This window comes from Chiloscyllium plagiosum, unplaced genomic scaffold, assembly GCF_037043375.1.
Source record: "Chiloscyllium plagiosum isolate Xiang-an unplaced genomic scaffold, Cpla_swu_hap1 HiC_scaffold_27, whole genome shotgun sequence".
Taxonomy (NCBI): Eukaryota; Metazoa; Chordata; class Chondrichthyes; order Orectolobiformes; family Hemiscylliidae; genus Chiloscyllium; species Chiloscyllium plagiosum.
In genome coordinates this window covers 38,653,164-38,673,166 of record NW_028270165.1, presented here as the reverse complement: position 1 = coordinate 38,673,166, position 20,003 = coordinate 38,653,164, and the positions used below count along the sequence as shown (strand labels likewise).

General features: G+C 46.1%; 1 non-coding gene across 1 annotated transcript; it reads left to right on the top strand.

Moving 5' to 3' along the window:
• The first annotated feature begins 15,230 nt into the window (after window positions 1-15,230).
• trnaw-cca (transfer RNA tryptophan (anticodon CCA)) lies at window positions 15,231-15,302 on the top strand. Its single transcript has one exon. It is a non-coding gene; the product is annotated as a tRNA-Trp (tRNA).
• Window positions 15,303-20,003: the final 4,701 nt, after the last annotated feature.

The window sequence follows — 20,003 nt, the reverse complement described above, 5'->3', positions numbered from 1 at the left end:
TCTCCTCATCTCTGTCCTAAATGGCTTACCCCTTATTTTTAAGCTGCGTCCTGTGATTCGGGACTCACCCATCAGCGGAAACATTTTTCCTGCCTCCAGAGTGTCCAATCCTTTAATAATCTTATACCTCTCAATCAGATCCCCTCTCAGTCTTCTAAACTCAAAGATATACAAGCCCAGTCGCTCCAATATTTCAACATAAGATAGTCCTGCCATTCCAGGAATTGACCTCGTGAACCTACGCTGCACTCCCTCAATAGGCAGAATGTCTTTCCTCAAATTTGGAGACCAGAACTGCACACAATATTCCCGGTGCCGTCTCACCAGGGCCCTGTACAGCTGCAGAAGAAACTTTTTGCTTCTATACTCAATCCCTCTTGTAATGAAGGCCAGCATGCTATTAGCTTTCTTCACTACCTGCTGTACCTGCATGCTTGCCTTCATTGACTGGTGTACAAGAACACCCAGATTTCTTTGTACTGCCCCTTTACCTAACTTGACTCCATTTAGGTAGTAATCTGCCTTCCTGTTCTTGCCACCAAAGTGGATAGCCATACATTAAACTGCATCTGCCATGCATCTGTCCACTCACCTCACCTGTCAAGGTCACCTTGTAATCTCCTAACATCCTCCTCATATTTCACCCTGCCACCCAGCTTTGTATCATCAGCAAATTTGCTAAAGTGACTATTAATACCATCTTCCATATCATTAATATATATTGTAAAAAGCTGCGGACCCAGCACTGATCCCTGCAGTAGCCCACTGGTCACCGCCTGCCATTCTGTAAGGGAGACATTTATCACTAGTCTTTGTTTCCTGTCAGCCAACCAATTTTCAATCCAAGTCAGTAGTTTGCCCCCAATACTATGCGCCCTAATTTTGCTCACTAACCTCCTATGTGGGACTTTATCAAAGGCTTTCTGAAAGTCCAGGTACACTACATCCACTGGATCTCCCTTGTCCATCTTCAGAGTTACATCCTCAAAAAATTCCAGAACTCGCTGGTGGCTCCGCAGTTGGGAGGAGCGGGTGAAGCCCTTTCCACACTGAGAGCAGATGAACGCCCTCTCCATGATATGGACCCTTTGGTAGATTACAGTGTAGATGTCTGAGTGAACGCCTTCCCGCACACAGAGCATGTGAACGGCCTCTCCCTGGTGTGGATCGGCAGGTGCCTCCACAAGTTGCCCACATGACTGAAGGTCTTCTCGCACTTAGGGCAGGTGAACGGCGCCTCTTTGCTGTGGACCTGCTGATGGGTCAGCAGGGTGTAAGAATCGACAAATCCTTTCCTGCACTCAGAGCAGGTGAACGGCCTCTTCCCCAGGTGAACCCGCTGGTGTTTCAGGACGTGGGATGCATCGATGAATCGCTGCCCACACAGAGAGCAGGAGAACGGCCTCTCCCTACTGTGAACCTGCTGGTGTGTCTGCAGGTGGGACAACTGAATGAATCATCTCCCACAATGGTGGCAGATGAACGGCCTCTCCCTGGTGTGAACTCGCTGGTGTGTCTGCAGGCTGCACAGCCAACTGAATCCCTTCCCACATACTGAGCAGGAGAACAGCGTCTCCCCAGTGAGAACGCATCTGTGGGTGTCTAGCACCAATGGGGAAGGGAACCCTTTCCCACAGTCCCCACATTTCCATGGTTTCCCCATGAGGGGAGCATTCTTTGTGTCGCGCTGGGTTTGAAATTCAAAACAGAATGGATACATAGTCTCTCCCCACTGTGAGGGTTGAGATTTTGATCCCCCAAGCTGAGTAAATTGTTTGACGCATTTTTCACAGACAGCGTACTGAATCTCCCTCACTCGGATGTCTCAGTATTATTCCTGCCATACGAGTGTTCAAAATCTCTCACACAGACAAAAGCAAACATTTCTTCTTGAATTGAATGGCTGCTGATATTCAAGCCCCAATGATTCAAGTGGCTCTGTCAGAAGATGACGTATCATTTGTTTTCAGATTTCTTTCTGCATGTCTTCCTCCAAAAAAAAAATCACAAATTGAGTGATCACTGTCAGTACTGTTAAATGAACATAACATCGGTGGCAATTCCTGTATATTGCCAGATGAGTGCTGACCATATATTATGCAGGACGCAGAAAACCCTCATGCAACAAGATAGCCTTCAGTGTGTTTGGAGGAAAACTTAATTTAGATTGCAATAACCTGGAACAAGCTGTCGACAAAGGTGCTGGAAATGGAGCTGAATCACGAATATGATAATGAAATGTCAAGACTGCTTGGGAAAAGAAAGCCAGTGAAGTTACTGAATGACTTCCTGCTGTCCTAGTAAATACAAAAGAGACAAGAGATATAGAACGTAACTCTATTTCTGCATTAGAAGGTGAAAAATCATAGCCACAAAGTTTTATAACAGCCAACAATATCAGATATACACCATATGAAGCAACAGATGTCTACATTTGAAATCAATGTGCCAATCCCTTAAATACTGCTCAGTTCCATAAGAAACTACCCTTATAATTCTGAACATGAGGAAAGAAGTAAACCTTTTCCAGGGTACAAACTCTATACGTGCCAAACCGAGGGAATACACAAGGAAAATGTCTTTGAGAAGGACAGAGAGCATCTGAGCACCTTTGGAGAGCCTGCTCCCTCCATTGAGTCACTCCAGTTGCTACATGTGAACAGTCTCCACCCAACACAACCCCCCACCCACGCCTCTCTCTCTCCCCCTCCCAGGATGAGGAATAGAAAGGGGGAGACGTTGCTATGCTCCCAGATGTTGCCCAGAGGGAGGGAGTTTCACTCTGAAATTGACAGGACTACCTCCACGTTGAGACGTCCACAATGGGGGAGAGAGGGCACATTGGGAGGGGAGGACACTTTGCAAACTCCTTTCGCTCTCCTCCACGTCAATGCAGTTTGAGTTCAAGCAAAGCACAGGGTATAATTTTAGCTTTACACTCTCAGAAAAACCCCACCTCTGTAAATCCAACACTTTACTCCCCCCTCCACTCCATGGAAATATCGATTTGAGAGATTTCAGAGTTGGAGTTGCTACCATACCTGCTGTAGGGGGTTTGGTAGAAGCTGTTTATTTTAATGAACCATTTCATTTCAACCTCATGCTTGCCATTCAAATACTAATTTTATACAGAGGGTGGTTGATGTGTGGAATGAACCTCCTCAGGAAGCGGTGGATGCGGGTACAATAAAAAGACATTTGTTTTAGTACATGAACAGGAAAAATTTGGAGGGATACAGACCAACAGCAGGCAGGAGAGACTGATTTAGTTTGGGATTATGGTTGGCATGGACTGGTTGGACCAAAGGTCCATGACCATGCTGTATGACTTGATGGTAAGTTCATAGTTCCTTGAAAGGGGAGTCGCACATAGACAGAATAGTGAAGAAGGTGTTTGATATGCCTGCCTTTATTGGTCAGTGCACTGAGTGCAGGAGTCGGGAGGTCATGTTGCGACTGTAGAAGGCATTGGTTAGGCTACGCTTGGAGTATTGCAAGCAATTCTGGTACCACCGATCCCACCCTGACACACCATAAACCAGAGATAGTGACTGAAATTGACTCTGATACAAAATCAAATCATTAAATCGCTCCAGTGCAGAAAGAGGACATTTGACTCGTTGAATGCATTGAGTACAGGATTTGGGAGGTCATGTTGGAGCTGTACAAGACATTGGTTCACCGACTTTTCGATTCTTGCATTCGATTCTGGTCTCCCTACTGTAGGATAGGAACGATGTTGTGAAACTTGAAAGTGTGCAGAAAAGATTGATAAGGATGTCGCCAGGGTTGGAGGGTTTGTGGTATAAGGAGAGCCTGAATAGGATGGGGCTGCTTCCCTGGAGTGTCAGAGGCTGTGGGGTGATCTTATGGACATTTATAAAATCATGAGGGGCACGGATAGAGTAAATAGGCTAGAGGAAGTGGTGGAGGCTGGTACAATTACAACATTTAAAAGGCATCTGGATGGGTGTGTGAATAGGAAAGGTTTGGAGGGATATGGGCCAAATGCTGGCAAATGGGGCACTAGATTTAAATAGGACATCTTGTCAGCATGGATGTGTTGGATCAAAAAGTCTATTTCCGTGTTGTATATCTCTATGTTTATTTGATGACAGATGCTTTATTTCTGTTGATGTAAATATTGTTAGGGAAAGAGAATTCCTCTAGTAGGGGACGATAAGAATCCTGGGAGACCCCCAATTCTGGTTTACGATCTAATGAACACACTTTAAGCACCAAATGTGCATTTATGTCTCATTTTGTTTCATTTTTCTTGTTTTATTCCCTGCTCCAATGACCCTCTCAGTCTGGATGGTTCTCAGGCTGAGAATATTGTGGATTGGGCCTTGATCGACTGAATGTTTTATTGCTCTGGAAGGTGTAAAAGGGGCTCAAAGTTTCAGCAGAAAGCCAGCTGAGCTGAGAACAGACAACATCTTTCTCTGGGAACAGGGAGAAGAGGACAGAGAAATCAGAACCTGAAATCCGAGCTGACACCAGAGTACCATGTTATTAGTGCTTTGATTAGCAGTGCCAACCCTCGACCTTTACCTCGCTTCCTATTCAACTTGGATGCCACGTACCCCCTCAATATTCAGATCCAATCCTTGTCATCCTGAAGCCATGTCCCTGTAAGGAGTCTCAGATCATAATTATTCTCTTCAATGTGTGCAGTCAATTCATTCAGTTTTGTGACATTGCAGCACACATTCAGCCATACAGTCTTCAGTTTCAATTCTTGTGTTCTGTAGAATCCAGTTTTGATTGATTAGATTAGATTCCCTACAGTGTGGAAACAGGCCCTTCGGCCCAACAAGTCCACACCGACACCCTGAAGAGTAACCCTCCCAGACCCATTTCTTTCTGATTAATGAACCTCACACTATGGACAATTTAGCATGGTCATTTGATCTGACCTGCACATCTTTGGACTGGGACATTTACTTTCCGTGTCCCTTACTATCATTCTCTGATGTTCATTTCCACATCACTACATTGCTCACCTGCCTTGATACGGATTGGCCATAAAAAATGCATGTTCATACATTCCCAGTAATAGAAGTAGGAGTAGGCCATTTGGTCCATCAAGCTACTCCACCATTCATTAAGATCATGGCTCATCTATCCATCGTCTCAGCTCCTCTTACCTGCATTATCCTGACTATCCTAAATTTACCTACCATACAAAATCCCATTGAACTATGTCTTGAATATGGCTGCTTCTACTGCTTCCTTGGGCAGAGAATTCCAATGATTCACCACTCTCCGGGAAAAGCAGTTCCTTCTCCTCTGACTTAAACCTACTCCCCCTAATCTTGTGACCTTGTCTCACTCACCATAGAAACAACTAGATAGGGTGGGTTTGGGTGGCATGCTCGTCGGATGGGTCAGTGTGGACTTGATGGAATGAATGGCCTGCTTCCACGCTGTAGTGATTCTATGATTTACCGCAGTTGTGTTTGCCATGGACCACAGCACCAGAACCTCCCACCTTCTGCAAATCGAAAGACAAGTCCCACCCTGCCCTCTTGTACATGTGTTATCTAACTGCTTAATCATTTCTGGTGAATCCAGCCCACGCCTCCCGCTGCTGCCAGTAATCTTTACAAAGCTGATGAGACAATGCTATACCTGCAATACTGAAAATCATAAGGCTTCTAACGATACCAGTTGCTGATTCACCACTCCCACTGATGGACAGCATTGGAAATACAATGTTGGAGGCTGAAAGAAATGAGCAGTTTAAACAAAAACTCACATAACCCTACACTAGGCTCCCTGCTCAGCACACTTTACTTAAATCACTTCAACTCCACATTGCAACAAATTCCCACTTTCCACCAATATCCTGAATGTCCTCACTCACTCAGTTGCTGTCTCACAAATGAAAGATTTCATTGTAGCTTCTGCTCCCAGTCAGGACAAAACATCTTTGAAAGCTGCTCTGAAAGTCCAGTCTTCACAATGACACTTCTGCTTTCCTTCAGTCCAAATTGTCCGTGCTGACCAGATATCCCAAATTAACATAATCTCATTTGTCAGCACATAACCCATACCCCTCTCAATTCTCCCTATTACCAGATGCCTTTTGAAATGCTTTAATTATACCAGCCTCCACCACTTCCTCTGGCAGCTCATTCTATGCACACAACACCCTCTGCGTGAGAAAGGTGCCTGCAAAGTTCCTTTTAAATATTTTCCCTCTCACCTCAGACCTATGACCTCTAGTTTTGGTCTCCCCTACTCTGGGGAAAACTTTTCGCTATTCACCCTATCCATGCTCCTTATGAACTTCTATAAAGTCAACCCTCAGCCCCCAATGATGCAGAGAAAACAGCCCAGCCTATTCAGCCTTTCCATATAGATCAAACCCTCCAACTCTGGCAATAGCCTTGTAAATCTTTTCCAAATCCTTACAAAGGTTCGTAACACTTTTCCTGTAGCAGGGAAACCAGAACCGAATACAGTATTCAAAAAGTGGCCTAATCAATGTCCTGTACAGCCGCAACATGACCTCCCAATATCTGTATTGAAATGCACTGACCTATTAAAGCAAATATACCAAACACCTTCTTTGCTACCCTGTCTACCTGCGACTCCACTATGAACCAGCACTCCATGGTATGTTTATTCAACAACACTCCCCATCAAATGTGTAGATCCTGCCATGATCTGCCTTTCCAAAATCTATATTTCAAAATGGGGTCGAGAAATGTATAAGCCGTGATTGAATGGTGGAGCAGATCTGATGGACTAAATGGCTTAATTTCTGCGCCTATGTCGTATGGTCTCTTGCTGTCCTGGACACACTGAGAGAATTGGAAGCAGGAATACGTCATTTGTCTTTCCAGCTTTCGCCAGTATTGAACAGTTCATAACTCGATATAAATATACTGCATCTAGATGGATAGGCTAGGACTTTTTTCACTGGAGCATCAGAGGTTGAGAGGTGACCTTAGAGAGGATTATAAAATCATGAGGGGTATGGATGAGGTGAACGGCAGGTATTCTTTCCCTAGTGTGGGTGGTTCAAGATGAGGGAGCAAATTTTGAAGGTGAAGAAAGAAATATTTTAAAAAGACATGAGGGGCACCTTTTTTTAAAGATAAAGAGTAGTTCGTTTGAGCAATCAATGTCCAGAGGAGTTGCTGGATGCAGGTACAGTTACAATGTTTAAAAGACATTTGGATAAGTCCATGAATAAGAAAGGTTCGGAGGGATATAGGTCAATCATTGGCAGGTGGGACCAGTTTAGTTTCAGAACACCGCCAGCATGGACTAGTTCAACTGAATGGTCTGTTTCTGTGCTGTATGACTCTGTAACTGTTCTGTACTGGTCTTAAAACCATTTTCTTGCATTCTCCCATAACTTCTTTGTTCTTCAAAGTCACATGAACTCAGCCTTGAATACATTCAATAATCGACCTAACTGCAGGAAGACATCCCCACTTCTGAACTCAATTCCTCTTGATGATATACCACTTGCTTTGCTCATTGCTTGCTGCACTTTCTGACAACTGGCAGTGACTGGTGTAGAAGGACACTGAGGGCCCTTTGTCTATCCACACATCACTCCTGATGAAGGGCTCGTGCCCGAAACGTTGACTCTCCTCCTCCTCAGTTGCTGCCTGACCGACTGTGGTTTTCCAGCGCCACAATATTCAACTCTGATCTCCAGCATCTCACTTTCGCCACATCTCAACATATCACCATTTAAACAATGCACCTCCTTTCTGCTATTTTTTTTACACTGCAAAGGCTAGAACTTCACATTGTGGTACTGCATTTGCCATGTGTTTGCAAGTTGACACACAGACCTGGATCAAATTTTCCAGAGTCTGGCCCCTCCTTCGGTTCACTCTTGAACCCCAGAATGAAAACGTGATGAGAAAAACACTGTTGTACTCACAAATGTTAGACAGAGGAAGGAAGTTACAGTCTGGGGTGAAGTTTAACCTTATGCAGAGAGAAAAAAGCAGCAGCAGCTTCAGAACTCACGGTCCAACCTCCGCATTTCCACAATGGCCGGCTCTGACTGGCAGGAGGACAGACTCCTTCCGGTCCTCCAAGGTTCTCCACTGCTCCATGGAAAGGAGCTCGCGCTCTCCCAAGAGTATGCGCAGTGCTTTGCTGACACTGGCGATCATGCGCAGTAATTGCTGACACCGCGGAGCATGCTCAGTGTGCAGGAATTTGTTTCAAATTTTAAAGTTAAAAATCACAAAGCACCAGGTGATCGTCCAACAGACCTATTTGGAGAACTAGCTTTCGGAGCCCTGCTCCTTCATCAGCTGATTGTAGAGTATAACATCGTAAGACACAGAATTTATGATCTTATATTCCACAACCACCTGATGAAGTAGCAGCGCTCCGAAAGCTAGTGCTTCCAAACAAGCCGATTGGACTGTAACCTGGTGTTGTGTGATTTTTAACTTCGTACACCTTAGTCCAACACGGGCACCTCCATATCATGACAAATATTAAGCGTCCAAAGGCGAATACGAGAGAAAAATGCCGAAGCTATTTTATTTTGCCGATTTTTTCCCCCTGTGCCTCGACAATTTATTTCTTTTGCATTTTGTTTGGCTGCTCAACGTTTCTGTCTTTTCCCCAGGGTAGAGGTATTCCAAAACTAGAGAGCAAAGGTTAAGGGTGTGGGGGAAAGATTTTAAAAGATCCAAAAGACTGTGAATAGAACATTCACCCCTTACTGGGCGAAAGTGAGGACTGCAGATGCTGGAGATTAGGGTCGAGAGTGTGCAGCTGGAAAAGCACAGCAGGTCAGGCAGCATCCGAGGAGCAGGAGACTCGACGTTTCGGGCAAAACCCTTCGTCAGGAAATAGCCATGGGGAACTGCAGGGCTGTAGCGTAAACGAGTGAGTCTAAGTGGGATGCTGTTTGGAAGGTCGGTGTGAATGGCCTGTAGGGATGATATGGTTCCACTGCCTGAACCACGCGTCTTTTGAGAAGTGTGGGAGGAGTGGGTTCCAGTTCATGGGACACTGACACGAGTCCTGGAGAAGGTGGCATTTGTGCTGTCTCTCTCTTCACATTTTGCCCCCCTGTCCATTTTCTCCCCATCCACTGCCCCCTGCCTATTCTCTCTCCTCACACCGCACCCTCTATTCTCCCCCAACCATCTGAACCCCAGCCTGTTCCCCTGTCCATTTCCCTCCCTTCTCCACAACCACCAGCGACCCCCCAACACACGCCCCCAACAATCGTCCTTTCTCGTGCCTCAGCCCTCTTTGATCGCTTTATGAAGTCTTTCTCAGGGGAGAGAGAGAATGGATGGTGATGACTTTACCTGGGAGACACGGCATGTGAGAAATAGCTGATTTTTAAAATTGAGAATAACTAAAACCATATATTCAGAAACTTCGTTAAAGTCGGGAAAAATGTTATTTTTTTCAAAAAACAGCTGCAGAAATCTTTCTGAAACTTGCATTGATGTTTGTGCAGTTAGGCCACAACAAATGACAGGCTGTAAGGAGTGAATGAGTGAATAAAAGACAAGTCCAACCTTGCCCTCGAGGAGAAAGTGAAAAATGCAGATGCTGGAGATCAGAGTCGAGAGTGTGGTGTTGGAAAAGCACAGCAGGTCAGGCAGCATCCAAGGAGCAGGAGAATCGACGTTTCGTGCATGAGCACTTGGCACTCGGCCATCGCTCCTTCAACCCCCCTGTGATGGCGCGTGAACTCGCTGGTGCCTCCGCAGGTGGGAGGAGCAGGTGAATCCCTTCCGGCACATACAGCAGGTGAATTGCCTCTCTCCAGGGTGGACCCGCTGGTGGGTCAGCAGTGCAGCTGACTGAGTGAAACCCCTCCCGCACATGGGGCACGTGAATGGCTTCTCTCCCTTGTGGACTCACTCATGCGTCTGCTGATGGCTGATCCGACTGAAGCCTTTCCTACACACTGAGCAGGTGAATGGCCTCTCCCGGTGTGAATCCGTCTGTGGGTTTCCAGCAGGGATGGGGAAGGGAATCCTTTCCCAAAGACCCCACATTTCCAATGTTTCCCCTTTGGAGAGAACTTTCCTTGTGTTGCTCTGGGATTGAAATTACAATCAGAACAGGTACATAGCCTTTCCCACCTTGAGGGGTGAGACTTTGATTCCTCCAAGCTGAGTAAATGGTTTGAAGCACTTTTCACAGTCAGCGCACTGAATCTCCCTCACTCGGTGTCTCAGTATTCTTCCTGCCACAGGACTGTCCAAAATCTCTCAAACAAACAAACAAAAGCAAACATGCCTTCTTGATTGGAATGGCTGCTGATATTCAAGTCCCAATGAATCAAGCGGCTCTGTCAGAAGTTGATGTATAATTTGCTATAAGATTTCTTTCTGCACGTCTTCTTGCAAAGAAAAATCACAAAATAAGTGATCACTGTCAGTGCAGTTAATGAACATAACATTGGTGGCGCTTCCTGTAGACTGCGAGATGTCTGCTGATCACATATTATCCAGGCCACAGAAACCTGAAAACCCTCATGCTGCCAGATCGGCTTAGCTGTGCATGGAGGAAAACTTCATTTCAGTGACAATAACATGGAACAAACTGCCTACAAAGATGCTGGAAATGGAGCTGAATCAAGGATATGAAAATGAAATGTTAAGGCTGCTTGAGAAAAGAAAGGCAGTAAAATTGCTGAATGACTTCCTGCTGACCTATTAAATAAAAAATTATGACAAAAAAAGGACGTAACTCCATTACTACATTAGAAGGTGAATAATAATTACAACAGAAACTTTTACAACAGCCAACAATATCAGATATACACCATATAGAACAAAGAACAAAGAAAGTTTACAGCCCAGGAACAGGACCTTCAAGCCTGAGCCGATCCAAATGTACTGTCTAAACCTGTCGGTCAATTCCTTAGCATCTGTATCCCTCTACTCCCCACCCACTCATGCATTTATCCAGACGCATCTTTCATGTATCGACCGTGCATGCCTCGACAACCTCTGCTGGCAACGCGTTCCAAACGCCCTCCACCCTCTGTGTGAAGTAAAACGCGTTTTCGCTTTGAATAAGTGCTGCCCTTGCCGCGTTCATTGTAACGGTAGCTCTGCCCCATCCCTAATTCAGGCAGTTGGATCTCGTTTAATGAAGCTGCTTTTTGAGAGTATTGATTGGCCGTTTTTGCACAAGGCAGTGTAAGAAACAAGGGCTCGTCCGGGATTTGAACCCGGGATCTCTCACAACCCCACGTATCAGAAAACCCGAAGCAAGAATCATACCCCTAGACCAACGAGCCACAGGCCGCAGGCGCCCTACATTTTTTGAGCAATGTGCCAATCCCTTAACTGCTACTCAGTTCCTTGAGAATCTAACCTTTTAGTTGTGAACATGAGGAAAGGACCAATCCTTTTCTAGGGTGCAACTGTATACGTGCCAAACTGAGGGAACACACAAGGAAAATAGCTTTAAGAGAGATAGAAAGTATTTGAGCACCTTTGGAGTGTCTGCTCCCTCCCAGGATTCACTCCAGTTGCTACAAGTGAACAGTGTTTCACCCACCCCGACCTCCCCTTCCCCCTCGCTGCTGGAGGATGGTATATGGAAAGGGGGAGACATTGCTTTGCTCCCAGATGTTGCCCAGAGGGAGGGAGTTTCACTCTGAAACTGACAGGGCTGCATCCGCATTGTGACGTCAACAATGGAGGGCGGGCCGGATAGCTGTCCTGCAGATGAGGCACGTGTGGAGGGGAGGGCACTTTGCAAATCCCATTCTCCTCCAAGTCCATGCAGATTGAGTTCAAGCAAAGCAAGGGGTTTAAATATACTATAGAACACCTCCTTTGTGCCTTGGGAAAACTCCGGCCGCGGGAAATGCAGTGTTACAGATTCAAAGTAACAGAAGCAGGAGTAGAGCATTTGGTCAAGCCTGCTCCGTCATTCATTCAGATCACAGCTCCACCAACCTGGACTATCCCGACTACCCTTAATTCCCCTACCATGCAAACACCCATCCAACTGCGTCTTCAATAAACTTCATGAAGCTGTCTCAACTGCTCTCTTGGGCAGAGAATCCCATGGAGTCTCACAGAGTGACACAGATGTACAGCACGGAAACAGACCCTTCGGTGCAACTCATCCATGCAGCCCAGATATCCTAACCTAATCTAGTCCCAATTGCCAGCACTTGGCCCAAATCCCCATAAAACCTTCCTACCCTCCAACCTCCAACCCTGGCAACATCCCTGTAAATCTTTTCTACACCGTTTCTAGTTTCACAACATCTTTCCGATAGGAAGCAGACCAAAATTACATGCAATATTCCAAACGTGGCCTGACCAATGTTCTGTACAGTGGCAACATGAGCTCCCAACATCTATCCTCGATGCTCTGACCAACAAAGGAAAGCACACCAAACGCCTTCTTTACTATCCAATCTGCCTGCGTCTCTACTTTTAAGGAACTATCAACCTGAACTCCAAGGTCTCTTTGTTCAGCAACACTTCCAAGGAACTTACCATTAAGTGTAAAAGTCCTGCTCTGATTTGATTTTCCAAAATGCAGCACCTCATATTTATCTACATTAACCTCCAACTGCCATTCCTCAGCCCATTGGTCCATCTGATCAAGGTTCCGTTGTGATCTGAGGTAACTTTCTTTACTGTCCACTCCACCTCCAATTTTGGTGTCATCTACAAACTTGCTAACTATACCTCCTCCGTTTACATACAAATCATTTATATAAATGACAAAAAGTAGCGGACCCAGCATCAATCCTTGTGACACACCATTGGTCACAGGCCTTCAGTCTGAAAAGCAACCTCCATCACCACCCTCTGTCTTCTGCCTTCTAGCCAGTTTGTATCCAAATGGCTAGTTGTCCCTGCATGCCATGAGATTAAACCTTGCTCACCTTGAGGAACCTTGATGACCGCCTTCCTGAAGTCCATATAGATCACGTCCATCGCTCTGCCCTCATCAATCCACTTTGTTACTTCTTCAAAAAACCCAATCATGTTCATGAGACATGATTTCCCAAGCATAAAGCCATGCTGACTATCCCTAATCAATTCTTGCCTTTCCAAATACATGTAAATCCTGTCTCTTAGGATTCTCTCCAAAACCTTGCCCATCGCGGATGTCAGGTTCACTGGTTTATAGTTCCCTGGCTTTTCCTTACCACCTTTCTTAAATAGAGGCACCACGTTAGCCACCCTCTAGCCTTCTGGCACCTCACCTGTGACTATTGATGATACAAATATCTCAGAAAGAGGCCCAGCAATCACTTCCCGAGTTTCCCACAGAGTTCTCGGGTACTCCTGATCAGGTCCTTGGGATTTATCCACTTTTCTGCATCTCAAGATATCCAGCAATTTCTCATCTGAAATATGGGCATTTTTTCAACATGTCACCATCTACTTTCTCACATTCTAGATCTTCCATGGCCTTCTCCACAGTAAACACTGATGCACGATATCCGTTCAGTATCTCGCCCGCCCCCCCATTCTACTGCAGCTCCACAAAGGCCGCCTTGCTGATCTTTGACGGGCCCTATTCTCTCCCTTGTTATCCTTTTGTCCTTAACGTATTTATAAAAATCCTTTGGGTTATCCATGACTATTTGCCAAAGCTATCTCATGTCCCCTTTTTTGCCCTCATGATTTCCCTCTTAAGTATGCTCGTACTGCCTTTTCCTCTAAGGATTCGCTCGATCTCTCTGCCGATACCTGATATATACATCCTTTTTTATCTTAACCAAAATCTCATTTTCTCTAGTCATCTAGCATTCCCCAAGCTACCAGCCTTTCCTTTCACCCGAACAGGAATATACTCAGATGAAGGAGCGTCGCTCAGAAAGCTAGTGTGCTTCCAAGTAAACCTGTTGGACTATAACCTGGTGTGGTGTGATTTTTTAACTTTGTACTCCCCAGTCCAACACCGGCATCTCCGAATCAGGAATATACTGTGCCTGAACTCTTGTTATCTCATATTTGAAGGCTTCCCATTTTCCAGCAGTCCTTTAACCTGCGAACATCTGCCCCCAATCAGCTTTTGAAAAATTTTGCCTAATACCTGAGTCTTCCTCCAATTTAGGACCTCAACTTTTAGATCTGATACATTATTTTTCAATCACTGTTCTAAAGTTAATAGAATTATGGTTTACCCTTAGGTTTTGCACCCACGCCAGTATGTACATCCACATTGTGAATTATAAAATGTCCTTGTACACACTTAACAAATTCCTCTATTTGGCAGATAGGAAAATGGGCAGGAGTTATACCTTGGGTCCACTCTTCCTTCATTCCCACCAAGCCTAACCCCATTCCCACCCCAATAGTCCAATGGCACTTTCCCCTGCAACTGCCGAATGTGTGACACCAGCCCATTTACCTGCTCCCTCCTCTCTATCCAAGGGTCCAAACTTACCTTCCAGGTGAAGCAGCACTTGACCTGCACTTCCCACAACCCAGTCGACTGCAGTTGCTGCTCATAATGTGGTCTCATCTACATTGGGGAAAACGAAGCATAAACTGGGTGACTGCTGCACAGAACATCTACGTTATGCCTGCAAAAAAGACCCTGAGCTTCCAGTTGCCTGCCAATTCCACACCCCACCCTGTTCCCTGGCCAACATCTCTGTCTCAGGTTTGCTGTAGTGTTCCAGCGAAGCTCAGCACCAGCAGAACGAAGAGCACCGAATATTACACTTGGGGAGCATACATCCCTCTGGTCCCAATATCAAATTCAATAAGTCTCGGGCCTGAACTCCATAGTATCCTCGTCCCTTCCACACACACCAAGCCTTGTTATCACATAGTCTGTCATTACACACTACCTATTCTTAGCCACGAACAGTCTCCATTCACCCTCCCACGCAGATCGTTATCAACTTCCTTTCCTGTCCACAGTTCTTCCCTCGCTTTGGGCTCTGTCCTGATCTATCATTAACTGCGTCCGCCTTCCTCCCATATAAACCAACGTTTTCCCAAAATATCTCCTGCATATAAACCAACGTTTTCCCAATCACCATCAGTTCTGTGGAAGGGTCACCGGCTACTCCTGTTTTTTGTTTCAGATATACAGCATCCACAGTTCTTTCACCTTTTTATTGAGGTAGATTTGGAAATTACTTCGGGAGACAGAAGGAGAGGGGGCAGAGAAGAACACCCATGAACTGTTGATCTCCGTTGTTACTCATAACGTAAAATCATTGCAGTGCGATCACTTCCCTTAAGCATGAATAGAGGTTGCGGGCTATGCGTGAGCTTGTGGCGCAACGGTAGCGCGTCTGACTCCAGATCAGAAAGTTGCGTGTTCGAATCACGTCAGGTTCACTGACGTCAACTTCCTCCGTTTCAAATCAAGAAAGGAGTACTTCACTCCGGATATCTGTTGAGCCAAATCTTCTTTGCGGAAATTTTCGATCACACGTGAAGCTTTGCTGTCTGTTTGATTTGTGAACACTGTGTCAGGGAGGTGGTGTGCCCCTTGTCTGGGTAAATGCTCAGCTCCCCCAGTTCATTACGGGATTTAAACACAGCCGTCTCCCTCTGGGCAGCCGCTTCAATCAGTTGGTGACAGCGCGGTGTGAATAACGTAATACCGATAGTTTTACAACATAGTCCAGAGACTCCCAGCTTTATGTTTCAATCTATCAGGAGAGTGTTAGCGAGTTCAGATAGAAATGTTTCCCACCAACTGCAAATCCTTTCCTCTCACTGGACACAGTTAAAATTATCTTTATTCAACAGAAGGAGCGGAAACTCTAGTCTGATGGCCTCTCTCCACATTAACGGTGAGCCTGAATTTTATAAACGGTGTCAGTAAAATCCAGTGGCGGACACTGATTTGGTTCAATCGATTTTTTTTGCCAAGAGTAATTCACCGAGAGGATGCTGCTGTGCGAAACAGCGTGGGGAATTACTGCAGGGCCTCCTGCGCATGGGACACACCGCAACTGATGTGTTTCACCTTCACCAGGCTCAACACAATATGTAAATAAGTGTCTCATTCTGTCGCCTTCTCCCTGTAAATCTGCACATTGTTACATTGAACATGCCCCACCGAATTCCCATTTGTGTCCATTGAATCTGCCTCTTTGTCACTGTCAGACAGCGACTTACTGACCCCACTCCCTGTGCGAAAACGTTCTTCCTAATGTCACTTTTACTTATTTTCCTGATGACTTTAAATCTCTGCCAAATTATTCTCGATCCTTTCAGGCCTGGGAGCATTTGCACTGCATTATTTCCTCTGTCTAAAACCCTCATGACGTGGAAAACTTCAATCAGACCAGCTTTCAGTCTTCTGTTCACCAAAGACAGCTGCCCCAAACTTTCCAATCTCCCTTCATTGCTGACATTCCTCAGGACGGCACTATTCACGTTAACCTGTTCAGCGCCGTCTGCAATCACTTCACTTCCCCGCTTCCTGAAGTGTCACCCTCAGAATTGAGCGTAATACAGGTGGAGGATTCATTCAGACTCGGATTGCGCGGGCGAAAAATCTGCAATACTTGTTTTCACTTTGAACAAGTGTTTCCCTTCGCCGTGTTCACTGCAATGGCAGCTCTGCGCCGTCCCTAATTCAGGCAGTCCGATCTTATTTAACGAAGCGGCTTTTTGAGAAAATTCATCAGGTATTTTTGCTCAGGTCAATTTAAGGAATGATGGTTCGCCTGGGATTGGAACCCGGGAATTCTCACACGGCTGCATATGCTCGAAGACCCAAAGCTAGAATCAGATCCCAGACTAACGAGCCACCTCCGGAAGCAGCTGAGACTTGCTCAGTATGAAATCCATTGTGCATTGCTCCCAGAATTGCAAGTAAGGAAGAGTTTCAAGAACATCTGCTTCTCAATCTGTCTCGCTGCTTCCAGGACGCTGCTGTTTGTCCAGTCCCCAGGGACCGGGCTCTCTCCACTGGTGGATAATTGAACCATTTCGTTTCTACTTGCAAAATGTGCTGGTGGAAGGCAGAGCCCATTCACTCTTCTGCTCTCTCACACTATTACGTGAGGCAGGAGAAGTCAGTTACAGTCATGCGGAGGAAATGGGCAACTTTGAACGTGATCCAAAGGTCCTGTTAACGGAGAGATAGAAAGATGCTGTGCTGTCGGGACAGAGAGAAATGGACACCGGAGACTCTTCCCTCAGGTAAATTGATATCAGTGCATTTTTGTGCAGCCTGCTTGGTGTTCAGAATTTGTCTTAACACAACAATCCTGCAGGAAGTCTTTTGTTACACCGTTGGTTTCTTTACTGCGGGCAATGGACTAAAACAGCAAGTCATGTGTTTCAACTTCACCGGTTCATTGCCATCTGAGAGAAGAGGTTTCACACGAGATCAGGACACACCGTCAGAGAACAGGACAAGACAACTCAGAGCTCCACAAGGGTGCCAGCGCAACTGTGTAAATTTGACTTGTGGATCGATGTGATATATTGAGCTCAGATACCCAGATTTGTTTTGGGAAACAAATGACATGGCAAGGAAAAGAACAGAGCGCCGTTATACGGGAAAGCTACGAAAGACATTAAGTGAGTAGGAAAAAATGGTTTCGCTTCTGGGTTATGATCCCATCATGCACTCGCTGTGCCATTCTCCTGCATTGCACAGTAGCTTTTACAGAGAAGTATTCAGCTTTTCATCTGGCGTGTGACTTGCATGTTCGAGAATGACGTCAAAAGATCTTCACTGCTGTAGTGTCATGTGCTGTTGTGCAGACATGTCGCCGATGTGCAAATATAAACTCAGAGAGTAATGTACACTAGAGACTCTGAGCCAGCTGAAACTTGCTCAGTGTGAAATACATTCCACATTGCTCCAAGAATTGCAAGCAGCAAATTGTTTCCAGAACATCTGCTTGTCATTCTGTCCCAGGGGCGCTGATGTTTGTCTCATCCCCAGGAACTGGTCTATCTCCACTGGTGGGTAATTAAACCAATTTGTTTCTACTTGTCCGCTTTTCTGGAGGGAGGGAAGAGTCCATTCGCTCTTCTGCTTTTTAACTCCCAATCCCTTGGGGTGAGAGGTATCACTTACACTTTGTGGGCGGCACGGTGGCACAGTGGTTAGCACTGCTGCCTCACAGCGCTAGAGACCCGGGTTAAATTCCCGCCTCAGGTGACTGACTGTGTGGAGTTTGCACGTTCTCCCCGTGTCTGCGTGGGTTTCCTCCGGGTGCTCCGGTTTCCTCCCACAGTCCAAAGATGTGCAGGTCAGGTGAATTGACCATGCTAAATTCCCCGTAGTGTTAGGTAAGGGGTACATGTAGGGGTATGGGTGAGTTGGGCTTCGGCGGGTCAGTGTGGACTTGTTGGGCCGAAGGGCCTGTTTCCACACTGTAAGTAATCTAATGAGTGGGAAGTGAGTAACTTTGATTGTGAATTTCCTCCAAACTTCTGTTATTGGAGAGATATAAAGATGCTGTGCTGGCGGAGCAGAGAGAAATGGACACCGAGGACTCTTCCCTCAAGTAGATTCATATGAGTACATTGTTGTGCAGTCTGCTTGGTGTTCAGAATTCGTCTTCACGCAGCAATCTTACAGAAAATCTCTCACAAAGTGGGCATCGCTTTCATCGCTGCGACCGCGCAGCAGTTAACATCTGAGCCTAAGTGCCTCAGATGAAGAGAATCCGAGTGAAACCTTCACTCACTGAGAGTCATCCCCACGGCACTGAGCTGCGGGACTGCAGGCAGTCCAACACGGAAGGGACGGTTAAATGAACCATTGTCGCTCCCTCAGCCTCTCTGTCCCATAGACAGGCAGTGGGACGGCATAAACACGTACCATCGTTCTCCCGCCGACAGAGGCGGTCCAGCCCATCGTGTCCACGGCGACTCGCTGCCACTTGTCTCTCTCTGAGGTGATTCACAATGAGTGATATCTGTCCGAATACTAAGGGGCTGTGTCTGAATGGTGACACCGTTTCTGACATGCTGATCGTCTTGTCATTCACGTACGAACCGGCGTGGCGAATTACAGCAGGCAAGGCACGAAATCACAAGGTATGCGTCTCAGCTCACTGGCATCTCAGAGAAGTGGGTTTGCGATTCAGTTCGTAGGAAGCCGACGAAAAACAGGAGAAGACCACTCAGACTTCGAAAACCAAGTTACTTGAACGGTGTGAGTTTCGGGATGATCCGGGGCATTCAGACAGTCGTTTGAAAGGCAAGATGCTGAGCAGAGTGCTATCACAAAGGACAGTTGCTGTAGAAGACACTGAACAATAGCAGAGGATGGTTTGGAACCATCGACCTCTGAGTTATGGGCCGAGCGCACTCCCGCTGCGCCACTCTGCTCTTACGCACAGCGCCCTATTCCACAGGTCCCTTCAGCCTTTCGTCTGGCGCCTGGCATGCACGTTCGAGACTGTGAGGTCTGCAGATGCTGGAGATCAGAGCTGAAAATGTGTTGCTGGAAAAGCACAGCAGGTCAGGCAGCATCCAGGGAACAGGAGAATCGACGTTTCGGGCATAAGCCCTTCTTCAGGAAGTTCGAGACTGATGTCAAAGATCTCCACTGCTGTCGTCTTATATAGTGTTGCGCAGACGTATGGAGGCTGTGTACATATAAACTTTTTCTAACTTCCCACATTCTGTTGGTCGAACTGTGATTTCACTCTGAATAGACGCCATGCGGCCCACCTTCGCTCTGCTGGGTCGACACAGTAAGTAAACGTGGGTCTCTATTCGTATCATTCTCTTGCCTTCTCCATGTAATTCTGCACATTGTTACTTTAAACATGACCACCGAATTCCCGTTTGCGTCTAATGAATCTGCCTCTTTGTCAGTGTCAGTTAGGGATTTACTGACCCCAACCACCACTCCCTGTACGAAAGCGTTCTCCCTAATGTCACTTTTGGTTCTTTTCCCCATGACTTTAAAACTCTGCCGAATCGTTGCCGATCCTTTCAGGCGTGGGAGCATTTTGACTACATTACTTTCTCTGTCTCGACGTCGCATGACTTGGAAAGCTTCAATCGGGCCAGATTTGAAACTTCTGTTCTCCGAAGAGAGCTGTCCCAAAT